The sequence below is a fragment of the Crotalus tigris genome, unplaced genomic scaffold, assembly GCF_016545835.1.
Source record: "Crotalus tigris isolate CLP2741 ecotype Arizona unplaced genomic scaffold, ASM1654583v1 scf7180000024339.11422700, whole genome shotgun sequence".
Lineage (NCBI taxonomy): Eukaryota > Metazoa > Chordata > Lepidosauria > Squamata > Viperidae > Crotalus > Crotalus tigris.
The window spans coordinates 2,236,418-2,250,614 of record NW_024100509.1 but is presented as its reverse complement, the minus strand read 5'-3'; the positions used below and the strand labels follow the sequence as shown (position 1 = coordinate 2,250,614).

The window sequence follows — 14,197 nt, the reverse complement described above, 5'->3', positions numbered from 1 at the left end:
ACGAGGTAAGTCAATGGGGGAAGCTGGGTTTGCTTAACAGCTATGCCAAAAAAAGGTCCTAAAATCAGGAGCGACTCACTTAATAACCATCTTGCTTAAGGGAAATTCTGGACCCAATTATAGCCGTAATTCGAGGACCTGTACTTACAACTATCCTTAAAGGGAAAAGTTCTTGCACAATCCTCGAATCTGTGCTTATTAAAAACAATCACCAAGGAACGGTCTACCTGGCGAGGGGAAAAAGCGCTCCAGCCTATCCGCAAAGCCTTTGTTTTGCTACGTTTCGCGACGGCCGACTCGCACGGATTTCGTGTTTGCGGCTAAAAGAACGCCCAGCCCCGAAGCCGAAGCCCAGCCACCTGCAGTTCCTCTCCTGCCTGCAGTTCTGCCACAGCCCGCTCGGCATTCCTCAAGTGCCAACCTGGTCGCCGCCCGCCCCGCCGGCTCCCCGGCTGTTGACCGGCCTCCCGCCTTTCCGGACTGACTCCCTCCCCTCCTCCCTGTTTTCTCCCAGTCCTCGGCCCAAACGCGACTTCCTCTTCCTTTCCGAAGCTCCCGCTGTCCGCCCTGGTTCGGGCCGGACTGCCCTCTGCAGATCGCGGGGGGTGGGAGCGCCCTGCCGAGGCTGGCGCGGCCGGGAGATCTCTGGCGCACGCTCTTCGTCTCTCTCTCTCTCTCTCTCTCTCTCTCTCTCTCTCTCACTCTCTCTCTGTTTCTCTCTCTCGGTGCCTCCCTCCCGAAGTGGCGCTCCTCCCGAGGGACGCAACAGGAGCCAGCGGACTCCGAAGACGAAACAAAGCCCGGTTGCTTCGCTCGCCTCCCGCTTTCCCCCCCTCCCTTTGCTTAGCTTAGTTGCCTCTTTTTGATCCTGCCGCGGCTTCTTCTGAGGACTTTTTCTGCCTTGTGGGGAGCAACCCCGAGAGGTAAGGCGCAGACCCGAACGAATCTGCCCTGGCACTACGGGAATGGCGTGGGAAACGAGGACCCCCTTTAGTCCACGGGAGGGGAGAGCCCGAGGAAAAATGCGGGATCCCTCCGAAGGCGAGCGCTCTTTTCTCCTGTTCCCCCTCCCTCGTCGGTCCTATTGTGGAAATCATTTGGAAAAGGGTTGCCAGAAGGAGCTGCTTTTGGCGTCCGGCGGGTGGGGGTGAGGGGGGAGGAAAAAGGCTGCTTTCTTACAGCCCCTCCGCCGATGATCAGCTGAAGGGCAATGCTATACTGAAGTAATCTCGTTGTCTCGTTCCCGATAACACACTGAACTATAAAGTAAGCACACTTATAAAGTAAAGTGAGCCCCCTTTTAACCAGCCACATTTTCACTTAGCTTCTTGGGCGAAGCGAGGCTTAATATTCTCACTCGGGGGCGGCGGGGGAGGGAACAGCTGATTTCCGAGGTGTTAGTTTTCAAAGGCGAGAATGGGCACTCAGATTGTTCCCATTGTTTGGGGGGCGTTGCGTTTGTTTTTTCTAGTAATCCCTGGAGATCAATCCTTGCCTTGCTTTTTTTCGTGAATTTGTTTTAAACATTCCCCAGTCTCCCGAACCGGGTATCTTTTGTCAAACTTTTTTTTTTTTTTTACTACGGTGTCACTGAAAGTATTAAGAGGATTTTTTTTATTGTTTGTTTTAAAGTCAATTGGTTATCTTCTGGATTTTACTTGAATCGGGGAAGATAGCACGTGAAACTGAAAGAATGGATTGTTTACTATGAATTGCCTCCTTAAAGGAGAAGGCTGATTCGATGAGTTTGCTGTATGCTATGTAAAGCATTTACTTCGTACCTGGCAAAAGGTATGGGGGCTCCCTCATGGTCTTTAGATTAGAGAGCCCACATTGTACAGAACTGTAAGATCATGCTTAGAGTAGAACTGGGCTATATGAGTTCTTGAGCTTGTTACATGTTGGCCAAAACATGCTACAATAAATTTGTACTGAATCCTTACTGATAATGGGGAATCCTGCATATGCCATGGGTACACCTAAGGCTGGTAATCTCGTCCTTCCCTATAGTGCTAAAAAAAAGTTATGTAAAAGTTTTGATTGACTAACCCATGATGAGTCAATATGTGTACCTTCTTGTCTCATTCTCATTCATCCATATTGCTACTAACTGGAGCATAACATGCAACTATCACGAATTTCTACTTTTGAGGAGCATGATTAGGCCGTCTTAAGTATCCAAGTAGTATGAATGAGAAAGGTACTTGTTTGCTGAATATCTGCTTACAAAAGTGTGTTATGAATACATATTATAGCATAAGTTTATTCATGCAATAACTTAGCAAAGGAATGAATCTAAAAGCATACTTGATTTGATAAGATGAAAGTCTGAAAGAATTAACAAAGGATACAAGAGTGATGAGATGTTCTGAGTTTTGGGTAGAATCAAGAGTAGATCTTAGGAAAGAAAAAGAAACTACAGTGAATACAGAGTGACTATAAAAATTATAAGTCCTTTATGACAAGATTAAAGTCCTTAATAGAACGAATGGAAAGTGGATGTAATGAAAGAAGATGTGGAAACTGCTTGGAACACAGTGAATAAACCCATGCTACAAAGTACTATAATGGTTTGTGAAATTATATTAACATTAGAACGCTGGATGAAGGGGAGAGAGAGAAAAGAGAAAAAAGTCAGCATATTGATTGCTTATAGACAGAAAAATATAATACAAGAAATATAGTGAAAGAAAGCAAAGATTAATATTAAAAGAGGATAATACAGAGTACAGGTAGTCATTGACTTACAACCAGTTGCTAAGTGAATCACTGCAGTTATTAATTGAATCATGAAGTCATTAAGAAAATCTGGCTTCCCTGTTGATTTTGCTTGTCAGGAAACTGACTGGGAATGTTACAGATGAAGATCACATGTCCCTGGGATGCTGCAACCATCATAAACACATGCTGGTTGCCAAGCACCCAAATTTTGATCATGTGACCATCGAGATGCTGCAATGTCACAAGTGCAAGGATTGGTTGTATGATAAGTCACATTTTTCAGTGCCGTTGTAACTTCGAACAGTCACTAAATGAATAATTGTAAGTTGAGAATACCTGTAATTTTGATTAAAATTATAATTGTTTTTTGTCTGTTAAGTAAGCCTTTCTGTCAGAATTCTGATAGAAAATAAATGAGAGGTGTCAAGGAGCAAAATTTGGGAAGTGGCTTTCTGCCACTCTCTGCAGACATATTTTTGCTCATCAGGTCATAGAGAAATATAGGAATGTGAGATCTATTGTATGTTACAGTTTTAGACAAAGTGTATGATGAATAGATTTGAATTATGGAGTGCTTTGTGCAAATACAGAGTGGGTGAATGTTGGCTGAATATAAGAGCAATACGTGAAGAAACTCATGAGAGTAGATGAAGCATTTATCAAATGGCTCAAACTTGAGCAGTAAGAAAAGAATGTGTAAATCCCCTTCATTGTTTACAGTATTCAAGATAAATATGCAAAGCATACCTATGCTTGCATACAGTGAGAATATCAGATGAGACATGGAGGTTAGTGGGCAATGAAGAAGTTTTGGGGTGGCAGATTGATGTCTGCCAGTGCCATGTTGCATACCCTGTGCTAAAATGAACATCATTCTTAATAAGACTAGTGTACTGTAAGTGGTTAATACATCTAATCAAGGCTTTTTTGTCATAGAATGCCCAGAACGGAGTTCCGGTACCTTTTTGGGATGGAACCTTATAGGGTAGGCAAGGCGGATTATATGACGTGTGTGAGTTCCGGCACCTTTTTTTTTTTTTTTTTTTTTTTACAAAAAAAGCACTGCATCTAATATAAGAAGCTAATTCCAGTGTAGTCTTAATGAGATTTTCGCCTCAGAGATTACAAGGGAAAGAATACTTTTATCTTAGCCAATAATAGCTCTCCTTATAGACCAGACATTCATCTGTCTGTGTCTCTTACTTCTGACTACCAGATCTTGATCCACATATCTAGCTACATATTTTTTTTACTTTCATAGATTGGTTGTCTTAGATTTTTGGAGCTTAGATCTGGTAGCTCTGTTATTACTGTTCTAGATAGACATATCCTGTGGAAAAAAATGAGGGAAAACTTGAGCAATACATTAAATATTAATTATCTTTTAAGTTACAAAATAAGTAGGAATTGTAAGCCTTGTTGCAGGTTGGTGTCACCTAGCTATATCATTTTTTTTCTGAAGGTTTCGTGCTCCTTTTTCTCCTGGCATTCTAGATTTCTTTATGCCCAAAGCAAAGCTCAGTGTTGTATGGCTATGAAGCATTCTTAATTTTTTTAGTTTGTGCTTGCTTTTTCTTTATCTTGGGTTCTTTTCCCCTTGATGTACCTCTGTTCTTTTGCAAAACCTGGTGTTCCTTGATCCTGGAAATAAGGTTATTTTGACTACATATCAGTTTCCACTCTTTTGTTGACATGGCAAGGAATTTGATGCTCCAGTCTTTCTATTCTATATCCCTACTTACAGGTCTTCCAAGGCTTCAAGCAGGCTTTCCATACCATTATGTTTTTATATGTGTGCTTTGAATTATATTGTTGGATCGCTTTTGAAGAATGCATATTGTCTGCCAAACTCAAAGAGCTTCTGAAGTCCAGAGCTGATTTGCAATGTCATCTGATGGGAAATGTTGATCTTGTCCAAATATCAGCAAATTTATGTTTATCACAATGTACTTTGAGAGTAATTTGGTGGGCATGGCTGTTTGGTCTGTGAAAAAAAAAGGGGGGGGAATGTAACACCTGCCACTGTTTTAGTAGGTAAGTTGGCTTAGCTCTAGAAACCCTAGATATAGAAAATTTACATCTGGCCTATAATAACAATGAAAATATATGTAAACCTTTTGTATGGTTATTAAATTTGATATGTTAACATTTCCTTAAAATATAACTATTGAACAAAATGGATGAATATGTTACTTTAAAGAAATAATGAAAGCTAATATATCTTACACCTTCTTTCTGATTTTGTATACTTTTATGTATATAATCTATTATCAGTGTGAAGTAATTGAATTTAGTGTTTATTTTTTAAAAAAAACACATCAGTGTGGTTGCCCAAAACGGAAGAAAAACATGACTGTCTTATTCAAAAGTTTGTATCATAATGCTTCCATGTTTTTTGTTTATTATTGTCAGGACATGTTTTCTAATATATTAGCAGGATATGCAACTCAAGGAAAGTGATTTGTATTTTTTTTTCTCAATTGTACGTAATCAAGCAGTTAAATCACGAAGACTTGAAACAAGAAATAACTTGGCTGGTTTGACATAGTTTGTCCAGCTTATTTCTGGTTCATGAATGTATGAGGCTACTTAATGGTTTTTTAAAAAAAAATGTGCTTTGTGATAGGCACAACATAAAAAAAACTCAATTATGCAAGAACTCAGTAGGTTCTGATAGTTGTAATGTTTGCTCTGAATTAATGGCTATTATACCTCATGAGATTTTTTGGGTCATGAGGTTCCATTTTAGATAACTTTTTCCAGAAATACTTTTGTGCTATGGAACTTCATACTCTGCATGAATTTTGAAACATTCTAGGATGCCCATGAAGTTATGCATAGAACATAGAATAATAGAGTTGGAAGGGACCTTGGAGGTCTTCTAGTCCAGTGGTTCTCAATCTGTGGGTCGCGACCTCATTTGGGGTCGAACGACCATTTCACGGGGGTCGCTAAACAACGCAGTCCGCCATTTTTTCCCCTTTTCCTTAGCTGTGCTACTCCCTTTTATTCTATTGGCTTTGAAAGCCAATAGAATAGACTCTCTTGAATAGAATCTAATTCTATTGGCTTTCAAAAGCCAATAGGAATTGTCCAGGCTGTCTCTGCCCTGCTGAGCCCACCAAAAGCCCCAGTCTGCAAACGGTGCTGCAAGTTGTCTGCAGCGAAGGCGAGCTGTCTGAAAGTTTCCACCCCTCCCTGCTGAGCAACTACTAAAAATGTAAATAAAAGAGGACCAGGGGTGGGAGGTGGGAGGCCAGCGGGCGCAGGGAGAGTTGCTGGCGTGCGTGGGGCCCGCGGGTGCCTTACTTCCCTTGGACTGGGCCAGCTGGTGGCCCAGCCGGTGGTTGCCCTGCACCATCGCTGTCCCTTGCCAGCTATGCCTCGGCTGGCGCAGGGGGCGGCACCATGCATGCACGGGGCTCCTGGGCAGGGAAAGTCCTCGACTTACAACCGGTTGGGTAGTCCTCAACTTACAACCGGTTGGGTAGTCCTCGACTTACGACCGGTTGGGGTCGCGGCATTAAAAAGGTTGAGAACCACTGTTCTTGTCCAACTCCCTGCTCAAGCAGGAGATTTGATACTGTTTCAGATAAATGGTTGTCAATTATCTTTTTGAAGGTCTCCCACAACTTCTGAAGGCAAGCTATTCCATTGGTTGATTGCTCTCACCATTATGAAATTTCTCCATAGTTCTAGGTTGCTTTTCTCCTTGGTTAGTTTCTATCCATTGTTTCTCACTTTGCCTTTTGGTACTTTGGAAAATAATTTGACCCCCTCGTCTTTGTAGGAGACCCTCAAATATTCTGCTATCATGAGGGTGAGATGCCAGGACTGTCTGGCATCTCACCATCATTTCACATGAACTGAGAGTGCTTCTTAAAACAGCTTCTATTCTTTCTGTAACAGCATACTGTAAGAATGTTTGATAGTGGTGTTTTCTGGGAAGCATCCTCTTTGTTACAGATTTGTAATTAAGAAATTGCTGATAAATGTTTGAAATAATCCAGAATGCCCAATAGAAAGTTAAAATTACTAATCTTCATCTGTTAAAATGTTTGGGTAGCTTTTCCAATTTTGAGACTAGAAATATTTTTCTCTGTATTCTAGCAGTTGCTTTAGTTGCACTCACATAGAAACCATTATTTGTATAATTATTTTCTTAAAGACTTGTATTGAATCAAAAGTAGGAGCCATTCCTTTTCCTGACATTTCCAGTGTAATTTTGGGTCGTTGTGTCAGATATCATCATACTATCTTGACTTGATTATCTATTCTTTCTTTGTGACTTCATTGACCTGTACGGGAAAATGTTCCCAAACTTAGACATCAGTATGAAATTTCTAAAGACTTTTTTTTTTGAGAAAGTATAATTGTTATTATTCAGGTTTATATTCTGCTTTTCTTTCAGAAGATGTCTGTCCCTTCTCTAATTTTATCTGTGCAGCAGTCCTGTGAAATAGATGAGCTCTCAAGACTGGTAGTGGATCTCCCTGACCCTCTCCAACACACTGTCTTTTCAAACCATTGTTCAATAATCTTTCATGGGATGGCTTTCCTCCAAGGACTTTCTGAACCTTTAGGATTTGCAGACTTTACAAACACTGCTGTATTGTATCTGGTTGAACTAAGAGCACAATAGAAATGTCCCTGGATGGACTTTGCTTAAAGATTATAGAAGCATAAGGAATATGCTGCAGTTCCACAGAGTAGCCATTTGTTCATAGGCAAAGAAAAGCTTTGAAAACGAGTAGACTGCAAACAGAAAACTGTTTTTAATTACATGAATAAATAAGAGTTTCAGGAATTCCTGAATACTCTTGGGAACATGTAGTTTTCCTTGCCTGAAGAAAAAAAACATGAAGGATCTTAATCAGGAGTTCCCAACCGGGAGTGCTCACACCCCCTGGGGGTGTGAGACGATATTCCAGGGGGTGCAAAAATTTGGGTTTTCAAAATTATAGTGTATATGCATAATTTGTTGCCATTATTTCAAACTTTTGTAAGGGGTGCAAGAATATATCAGAAGCGTTCTAAGGGTGTGGGGTATAGGAAAGGTTGGGAGCCGCTGAACTTAATGGAAGATCATTGTCATCAGGTTTAATAAGATTAACAATATGCTGCTGTATTATAGCTGAAATTCAGGTATATAAAAGCCAAGTATCCAAGGTTAGTATTTTATCTAGTGTCATGTAAAAAAAAAAGGAAACTAGTGCAGGACAATGCAAATAAATAATAAGAGGTGATCATTTAGTTCCCATCAAATTTGGTAGGACAATGGAAACAGTGAAATCTGAGTGACAGTTGAGCAGAGAAATTCTGCCTCTCATTCCATGCATAGAATTTATTTGCACAATTTTATAAGACATGCAGCTCCTGATTGTTTACTTCAGATAGTTTACAAATTAAAAACTATCTATACAAAGTGTGTGTGTGTGTGTGTGTGTGTGTGTGTGTGTATGAAACAAATATATAGGTCAGCACCAACAAAATAAAAAGATTGCATTTGTACTAAAAATCAAACTAAAAAAAAAATAGTTACCAAGTGTTGTCTGAAACAAACCTTTTTGTCGAGTGCGCTCCTCTGCTTTTCCTTATATAAATAGACGGAAACCATTCACTGGTTATGAGAAGAATAAAGCATCATACCTGCCATTCTTGCCAATGAATATAGTCCATCTCCCAAACTCTAGGGCAGTGATGGTGAACCTTTTAGAGACCGAGTGCCCCAAACCCAGTCCCGCCCTGTCCCGTCCCCCCGCTCTGCTCCATCCTGCTCGCTCCACCCCTGCCCGGCCCACCCACAGCCCACTGCATATTGCCCAGGCAGCCCAGCAGCGCCATGGCCACGCCCTCTGCCCACACCCCGCAGCATCAACTGCACGTGATGGGGTACAAGGGCGGAGTCTTGCCCCGCTGCCTGGCTGCCATGTCATTGGCTGCGTGGCTCCATGCAGGCCGCGCTCGAGGGCAACTCTCCTCTGGGGAGGCTGCTGGTGAGGAGGGGGCCACAGGGGGCAGGGCTGGGGCAACAGCACACATGCCCACAGAGAAGGCTCTGAGTGCCACCTGTGGCTCGCGTGCCATAGGTTCGCCACCATTGCTCTAGAGTTTAAAATATAGAACCTCCCTTAAGAAGATGCTTGCTGTCTATTTTGAAGCAGGTATTTTATGACCATAATATTGTGGGTATGTAAGTTGACTTCAGTTTTTGCCAGTGTTCTGAAACTCTCATTCTACCCTGATTCAAAAATGTCTCATGTGTAACATCAAAGCCAGTTTTAGGAGGACTGTCTTGTCTTTGGAAATGACTTTGTAGGCCAGGACATAGCATAGTTTCACCCTAAATCACTGCAAGTTTACAGAATTCCAATAATATTTTCATATGGCTTTATCTATGTGCAAAATACTTTAGACTAGCAAACATGGGTCCAAATAACCTCTGAAACTCTGATCAAACAGTTTCTTTGAAATATATTTTATTTAAAAAATATTGACAAAGCAACCTTTCTTTGTTCTTATCTTTTGACACAGATCTCTAGAGAGGAAATGATCCTTGGTGTTCCATTGATATGCATTAGGTTTTCTTCAGTAACTTTAAGTAGTTGTTTGGTTTTTTTTGCTGATTGCAAAACCCTCTACTTTTAAATTATTGCTTGTTTATACATAGTTTTGAGTTCATTCTGATCTGTTTTCCCCTGATTTGCTAATCACATGCTTTGTTTTGTTAAGGAATAATTTTGGCATTTATCATGGTGGGAGAGTGGATAAATTGTCATGTCAAGTTGTTTTACAAAATGTACATTTTATATTTCCATGTTTTTAAGAAGAATTTAAAGCAAAATAGTTGAGTTGAGTACTAAGCAACTCTACTATTAGATATTTTATCAGATACTCCATTTGGACCTTGAGAGAGTAAATCAAAATGCTCATACCATTTAATATAAAACATCATAGCAAAATTAGCTGAGGGGAGAGGCCATTGCCATTTGGTTATGAAGCTCCCTAAATGGATGGACAGAAAGTATTCAGCAAAGGTAATGTGGACTTTTGGGGGGAAGAATCTTACCAAAAGAAAATTCACCAGTAAGGAAAGCTCAACTCCCAATTTATAACAGCCAGTTTTCAACCCTATTTATTCTGTCTTGAAAATACCAAAGAAAATTTGTGCCGCTGGTTGCTGTATGTTCCGAAAGAGGATTTTTGTCTACCGTTTTCATGATTGCGAGAAGGTAAAAGGCAAGAAAATTGGGGAAATTTTCTTAGATGGAAATAAACAATTAACAGTAATAGTGATGGGGGGATGTGGCTATAAAAATAGTTTGCTTTTCTGTTTTCTCAGGCAATAATATAGATGAGCTAAAGAGGGTCAATAACATAAATGTGCTGAAGAAAAAGCTTGAATTCTTCATCTTCCTGCCTGCCTGCCTGCAAGCCTGCATTGATTGCATTCATTTTCCACCCTTTTTCTAGGCATTATACTCCATTTCCCCCCACCCACACACATTAGTGGTCCTCCGTGGTGGGTGGGGTTGAACTCCAGTGGGGATCTTTAACTATGCACATGTTGACTGAGTAGGTTTGTAATCAATACAACAAAGACACTAAATTTCTAATATCCTAAATGAATGCAACTTGGAACAGATGAACCACAAAGGAGTAATCCTAGATTTAATCCTAAATCATGACTGTGATCTGAGGCAAGATATAAATATTGTGGAACTAATAGAAGTGGGCAACCAAAATACTATTATATTTAGCATACATGGAAATGGGAAACTGCCAGCTGAGTGCAACAATCACATTTGATTACAAAAGGGGCAACTTCTCAGATATGAGGAAATTGTGAAAAAAGACTGCAAGGAAAAATCAAGAGAGCCAAATCTCTTCTTAATATCTTAGTGTTAATTAAAACCACATTAACTAGGAGTCAAGGGGGATGCATTTGGCAGGGTAAGAAAGAGTCGTTCTAGAGTTGCATCAGATGCATTCATGAGAGATATGCATGACTCGTCTAGCAGCATCCAGGAAGCTGTAAAAGGAAAGTAGTTTTTCTTTAGGAAATGGAAAGAAGCCCATCCTAATGAGGAAAACAATAGGAAGCCCAAACTCTGGGAGTAAAAAAAAAAATCATGCAGGGTGATAATAAGGCATTTTGTAAAAAGAATCTACTCTCCCCAGTAAAAGAACTAAGAAAAACAATATACTGCTTTTGCAGTAGGACATCAGCCAAGGAAGCGGTTGGGGTATTGATGCTGAAAAGATCCTCAAGGAGGATGTGGACATTGCAGGGAAATTGAATGCTTTTTGTGGCATTTATTTCTACAGTTAATCCTAGTCCTATGGCCATTTCTTCAGAGATTGTTTGAAGTTACAACAGAGCTGAATGAATAGTGGCTGGGACCACTTCTCGGAGTTCTAGTTGCCTCAGCAACCCCACATTCATGTGATCATGTGACCAGCTGCAGCACCCCACAATCACATGGTCGCCTTTTGCAATCTTCCCTGCTGACTTCCCCAGAAAGTCAGTGGGGAAACTGGTAGAGAAGGTCACAAGTCACTGGGGTATGTCTCTCCCACCTACAAACCTTCCCCCAACATTTCCGGGCTTGTGCTCAGCTGCCCACTCATGTACCCCTGCACACCCTCCCTGACCCTTGCCATGCCACCCTCCCATATCCATTTTGACCTGTGTTCGCTCAACTATCCCCTATTTTTGTGGACCTTCTTAAACCTATACCATGCTCCTCATACATTTTTTGCACCCTGTTGCGCCCTTGCTTACTCTCCCCTGTCTGCATCTCTTACAAACGCCTTCCCCCAACCTGCACTGTGCCCCTCTTGCACCCTTTGCCCCTGGACTCCCTCCGTCACCTGGCAGCAGCCACTTACCTGCTTAGTGACTTGCAACTTCCTGACATCTCACTGACTTTGCTTGTGGGAAATTGGTAAGTTGCCTCAGCTGAATAGTTAACAATAGCAACTAGGACTGCAGGGATTGCCACTGCTAAGTGATGAAGTGATATGGTCATGCTTTATGACCGCCTCGCTAGCCACAAGAATTCTGGTTCCAATTGCTGTCATAACTTGTGGATCACCTGAGCCCTTATAGACATTCTGAGGGAGAGAATCAAAACAACTAAAATAATTTGAGGTAACAGAGAAGATGTTCTAAGATATCTTGGAAGACTGCAGTAGTGATTAACCATTGGATCTTGATGGCATCCACCTCAGAATTCATAAAAACTCAGATGTGAAATTGCTGACCTCCTAGCAAAAATATGTAAGTTGTGTCTGAAAATGAGCATAATGCTGGAGGAGTGGAATGAGCCAACGTGACACCATTTTTTGAAACTGCAGCAGCTGGGGCATCAAATTCTAAAGAAAGTAGAAATCAAAGAATTGTGGATGAAATGTTTATCACTCTTATACAAAAAGTTAACAAATATTTGGAAATTGTCAGGAAAAAAGAAGAAGGGATCTCCAACCATGGTAGCACCTAACCAAATCCTTGATTGATTTAGGGAAAAAAGTAGGGTTGAAGCTTTAAAATCACATTTGCTGCACTAGGTTGCATGAATTTCTGCCTCAATGAATCAACATTAAACAGAATAATCTTGTGATATAGCTTTTATATTTGTACTTAGATACATAATTCTAAGAATACCGAATTTATTGAGCACATAAACTGAGATATAATAGGGACAACAGCTGCAAAAAAGAAAGAAAAGATCTTTCTGCAGCATCATTTGGGATAAAAGTCTAGCAGATAAATCAAGGTTTTATTCCATAGATCTTTTATTCAAAGCTTACATATTCTTGTCTTGCACTGGTGGGCAGTGGAACTTAGGAACAAGCCTAAAGAGGTCCAAGGATTCTAGTTGTAGAACTTACAGTACAGGTAATTCTCGAGTTATGAGTATAATGGAGCCTGCACATTCCACTCATAACTTGAAAATTTGTAGACTGAATCTCGTACCTCGAACGAGATTACTCCCTTGCTCGTTAAAATGCACATATTTAAAATGCACACGTAAACGAACATGAGGTATCTCAGGGTGGGAAAGGCCATGGAGGGCCTAGTGATGTAACAGGCCCCCAAGACCTCCCTGATCACTAAGATACCTCATGCTTCCCCTTACCTTCCTGCCGCACCGGATTCAATTACCTTGAAAAGATTCGTCTCCTCTCTGACGCGGTTCCTGCTTTTGATGGACAGGGGAGTCAATGGAAGCCCCTGGGTGCCGTAATATCATGTGAGTTCAGGCACCGATCTTCTTTCGCAGAGAATGGGTTCCTGAATTTTCACACTGTTTGCGGTGCCTGCCTCATGCTTCCCCCCAATTCCGGAGCCACGCAGCCGCTGCATCGGGAAAAGAGGTCGGAGGGCTTCTGCATGCCTCCGGAGGTTGGATCCAGCCCTCGGAGGACTGCTCCAAGCTGTTTGCACCAGGAACAGAGGTCGGGGGGGGGGGCTTCTGCATGTCTCCAGAGGTTGAATCCAGCCCTCAAGGACTGTTCCAAGCTGCTGCCACCTGGAACAGAGCTATCAAGGGCCTGATCCAAGCCTCGGGGGATCTTCCAAGCCGTTTGTGCCAGGAACGTAGGTCAGGGGGGCTTCTGCATGCCTCCGGAGGTTGGATCAAGCCTCTGGAGGCATGCAGAAGCCCCCCCCCATTCCTGGTGCAAATGGCTAGGAAGACCCCTCCGAGGCTTGGCTCAGGCCCTTGGAGCTGTCCTCCGAGGGCTGGATCCAACCTCTGGAGGCATGCAGAAGCCTCCCCCAGCCTCCATTCCGGACCACTTGGAGGAGGCCTCCAAGGCTCTGGGGACAACAGGGTCACTTTTTCCCACAGTGTGGCAAGCTCCGATGGGCTGGATGTGGGTGTGAGGGGCCTGGCCTTCTCCCTCAGTTGAAGGCTTCAGGCTTGCTGTCAGGCAGAAAGTAGTTGGGGGCAGGAGCAGGAGACAGGCACCTTTCTCATAGAGAATGAAAGTTTCTGAGGTCCATGATCTGGCGCAACTTTAAACACTCATGCAAGATCACGGACTCCAGAAACTGCCATTCTTGGTGCGAAAAATATTTCCAAGCTGACTCTCCCTCAAAGGGAAAGAAACTGCGGCAGAGAGGATTTTTGCAAGGTGAGTCCGGCGCGACAGGAAGGGAGGGGGTAGCAGTTGTGAGGACTGGGGGGGGGGAAATAGGGTGAATGTTGCAGTGCCACAGAAGTCGCTCATAAGGGCAAACGACTGCCGTGGTGCGGCAATAGTTGTAATTTTGGGACTTTCTCATAAACACTAAGTTCGAACGAGCATTAAGTGAATGCACATAAGTTGGGGATTACCTGTATACACAGAAATTAGGATTCATATTTGCTTAAATCAGTAGCTCTTAGATTCAATTATTCCTTTTCCTGGTCACAAATTATTTATTTATTTAATATCCTGCCTTTATTATTTTTATAAATAAGGCGGT

The 14,197-nt window shown here is 42.0% G+C and overlaps 1 protein-coding gene across 2 annotated transcripts in view; it reads left to right on the top strand.

Annotated features, from left to right (window-relative positions):
- Positions 1–541: 541 nt before the first annotated feature.
- The window catches only part of RIN2 (Ras and Rab interactor 2), a 77,072-nt gene continuing 63,416 nt past the window's right edge, over positions 542–14,197 (top strand). Inside the window, exon 1 of one of the 2 annotated variants that reach the window (XM_039325986.1) lies at positions 542–923. The gene's annotated coding sequence lies outside the window, so the exon portion shown is untranslated. The remainder of the gene's footprint in view (positions 924–14,197) is intronic. The other variant, XM_039325988.1, reaches the window with a different exon arrangement.